The sequence below is a fragment of the Coturnix japonica genome, chromosome 10 (genome assembly GCF_054131305.1).
Source record: "Coturnix japonica strain WE chromosome 10, WE-NBRP24, whole genome shotgun sequence".
NCBI classification, from domain to species: Eukaryota; Metazoa; Chordata; class Aves; order Galliformes; family Phasianidae; genus Coturnix; species Coturnix japonica.
In genome coordinates, this window is record NC_140672.1 from 10,643,650 (window position 1) to 10,647,599 (window position 3,950).

Sequence of the window (3,950 nt, forward strand, 5' to 3'; positions counted from 1 at the left end):
AGCACAGCCGGCGCACAGAAGGCTCAGCAGGTGCCGTTTCCCCCTCCTCCTCCTCCCAGCTCAGCACCCCGCAGTTGTCTCCACCAACTCTCCCGTGCAGCGTTAATGTGAGGGAAAACTGTGGCATCACCATGGTGCAACTCTGACTTCCCCTCATCCCTGATCAGTTCTCAGACAGGTGTCAAAAGAAACATGATTTCAGGAAAAAAGGGCATTAAGATGTCAGTATAGAGACAAACTCAACTTAGACTGTGAGCACATCTGTATATTCTTGATTATCTTTTTAAGAAAACTAAAAGAAATATTCCTGAGTGCTCCACTGGAAATAGTCAGCAAATAAGATTCAGTGTTCATGGAAGAAACCTCTATTATCTCTGAAACAAGTTAGCATAGCACGGGCAGTCAGCAGCCAGTGCTGCATTTACACACTTAGAATGAGAAAAGGAAAACCTGAAATTTCAGGTGAAATTTGATTTCACCTGAAATCAAAACTACTTTTGATATCTTAAGGCAGATGCTGGGTCGTGGTCTGATGTGTTGTGGTTCAGAAATAAAATAGGTCTTTAAAAGGAACAACAGCTCTCTTTTCTCTGGAGGAGAAGTTCAGTGAATCCTTTCAATTTCCAAAGGCGTAGAGGTCAGACTGCCCCGTGCCCTCACTGTGTGCTTTCTGCATGAGGCTGAGATGACTTGTGTGATCTCATAGGCATGGGCTGCTTTAAAGACTGCTTTATGCAGTACATTCTGCCTGGAAAAGCAAACTTACTTTTAGTATTCCTTCACACATGATTTTGCACAGACGGCTTCCCAGGGAGTTGAACTCAGCCTGCACTGTGACTGGTTTGAAAAATGTCTATTATTTAAAATTTTCATTGTTAGAACTAAACCCGAACTGTTAAGAAGGAGCCTCAGCCACAACCAAGAACAAGTTCAAACTCAACAAAAAGAATTCCTGGCCATCTCTCCCGTTCTTGTCTTTTAAAGCTACAATAACAACAGAAAAACAATAAAACACTTTCCAAGCTTGGGAGCACTTTAGCATCAGTCTTGCTGACAGGAGCACCTTCCTCAATTATATTTTCATCATCAGAGAAACTATGAGCCCACTGTAACTGGATAAAAGCCCTTCAAAATGAGAGCTTCCTTCAGTGTCTCACTCCCAATCAGAGGTGCTTCCACGTGGCAGCCTCCAGACCTCACAGTTTATAACAACACAATGACACTTAATGACATTTCTCATCGCATTTCTGTCTCACATGGGGAGTGCACCACTGGAGGGGATGCACTAGGCCATGTGTGAACTGACTGGAGAAGAACTGGAAATACGTCATCACTGTTTTGTTTAGAAAAGTACTTCTGACAAAAAATCACAGGTTTTTTGTGACTTCATAGAAAGATTTCTTTCAAAAATATGAAGTAAGACCTGCATAAAAACTTGAACAAGATAAGCATGATTTTCAGGTTAGTGAAAATCAAGCACATTAATAGACAGCTCCTGGTTTCTGCATACAGAGCTGATTTTCTCTCCGTTGTCTCACTTGAGGGAAATTGAGCAATAAATGATGGGAACCAGTGGAGAGCATCCTCCTTCCAGGGCTGCAAACTACATTTGTCTCAGTTGTGCACACAGTCTGCATTCACACTGTGGTGAGTGCTCACCTGTGAGTGTGCAGTTCAAGTGCTTGTCCGGATTTATTTCTTGGTTGTTAATGAGTATTCAGTTTAGTTGTTTACCTGAAATGCAAAAAGTAGAGATTGGAAGTTTATTGTCATGTGCAAAATTATTGAGGGTGCACTGGATAGATGCATAATGCAAGGGGCTTTGACTGGTTTGCCTACAGAGGAACCCACATTGGTGATTCTCTGAGCAGCAGCAGCAAAGCCTCACATGTGGAGGCTGACCAGATTGCAGAAGGGGAACAGGATACAAACAGTTTGAGGAGCTGCTTCACTGACATTTCCAACACTGTTTTGGTAAAGGCCTTCGCTAAGCACAGTGACCTGAGATAAGCACAGAGTCAAGTTTAACATGCCTGAGAGGAGGATCTGGAGAGGAGGATGTCAGAAGTGCTCCAGTGTTACCATGATGACTGGCTTCCCACTTGCCCCCCATTGTAGTTGCACTGCTTGGCACTGGAAGGCACCAGCCTGGAGCTCCGGCTGCAAGGCTCCGCCAAATGCAGGAAACAACAGACACCCAGAGACTGGTGAAGTACAGAAATCTGAATGCTGAATTCAGATTCAGGAAAGAATAGGTCCTGTTTCACTGGGTTACACAGCTTCTGTTGGTTAATAATATTTATTGATGTCCTTGTTACCGGAAACAGAGAAGAAGAGTGATTATCTTCTGTGGAGAAACCTACACTAGGGAACCTGCTGTAGCAGGGGATTTGGTCTAGGGGATCTCGTGAGGTTCAAATGACTTCCAACCCTGTTGATCTGGGATCTCCCCTGGCTTCAGGAGGTGACTCTGGCCTTACCTCCCAGAAGTCAATACAGCCATGGCTGGGAGCCTTGTGCTGCAGGCAGCAAGGTATGCAGGTGAAGCACAGCTGGTCTGACAGCTGCCATCACGCTCCTGTCCTACAGGGCTGTCTCCTTACCTACCAGACCACTCTGTGCCTGCAGGGCTGCCTTGGTTCAACACCCACAGGCTCCCAGCCAAGCCTTTCTCTGTTGGCCTTTGAGAAATATTCCTGCCTCGTGCACATGTGATTTTGCAACATGGGGTAGACAGCAGTTGCTCCTGCTGTTTTCTCTACAGCATAAGCTCACCCAAAGGAGCCAGAGCCCATGCAGCTGAAGAGGCTGCTGCACATGTGGGCATCCTAATCATCATTGTTAGAGCCCCTTTGAGCTGCTTGGATCGAGCCATCTGGCCTTTTGCTCAGAGGACGTTCAGACCACCGGTGGCTGAGGGAGCAATCAGCAAAGGGCTGTGTGATGTCAGGTGCTGAGACTTTGACATGACCGGCACTGATCTTCAGCTTTGTGGCATTTCAGCACTAAAATGAGTTTCTGCATATGCTGCAAATTCTTATGTTTCCTCAGGAGCAGTAGTTTTGATTTTCCTTTTCTGTCCAAATGATTTTCCAGGGACAGTGTGTTTGGAACATAACCTGTGGGGTGGCACATGAGGAGCACAGCATCCATGGGAAATACCACCCCATTTTATTTTAAAGAAAGGCCCGGGCAGCTCCCACCTGCTTAGTAAAGAGCGTCCCCAGGAGCTCTGTCCAGAGATATGCCTCCAAATTGAGGCAGTGCCGTGGCTCAGTGGCCATGTGCCCACCCTGGGCAGCTGAGAAGGGTGGAGTCGGGCAGCCCATTTGTGACATCAGCAGGAATGCATTGCATGACAATGCAGGGGATGGGTTTAGGGCCACAGGCAGGCAGCGCTGCTGCATTTTTGACCTGGGCCAATGGTGAGTGCAGCAGCAGGGGAAGGTCGGGCTGGACGAGGGATGTGGTGCAAACACCGGCCCCTGTGGGAGCACCACGGGCAGTGCTTGGAACTGTCCCTGCCAGCGCTGGCCTCGGTCCCTGCTGCCACCCAGCTCCCTCGTACCCACTGCTCCTACCTGAGCACAGGGCCACGCGGCTCCTGGCCCCGCTCCCTCCCAGCCCCACTGAGCCCCTCTCTCCCATCTCTTGCAGATCATGGCTTTGGTGTTTGTTCTCGCATTGTTGGTGCGGGCGCTAAGTGTCAGTGTCAATACTGATGTGCTCATGCTCGAGAACGTGCAGCGGCGCGAGGTTGATCTGCAAAAGCACATGATACCTCCGCAGCACGAGATTGAGCAGAGGAATGAGCAGCAGAGCTGGGTGGACATGTCATCTCTGCTCTTTGCTCTGCTGCAGCACTGGAAGATCTGTTTCAGTATGGGACTGATTCTGTTGCTCTTTTGGAACATGGTGCAGTCCCTAAAAATGAAAAAGCGTGATGAAAG

The 3,950-nt window shown here is 47.9% G+C and overlaps 1 long non-coding RNA gene across 1 annotated transcript; it reads right to left on the reverse strand.

Annotated features, from left to right (window-relative positions):
• Positions 1-515: 515 nt before the first annotated feature.
• LOC146759306 (uncharacterized) lies at positions 516-3,269 on the reverse strand. Its single transcript, XR_014932254.1, has 3 exons — positions 3,204-3,269; positions 1,660-1,734; positions 516-748 (listed from the first exon to the last, which is right to left on the reverse strand). It is a non-coding gene; the product is annotated as an uncharacterized LOC146759306 (long non-coding RNA).
• Positions 3,270-3,950: the final 681 nt, after the last annotated feature.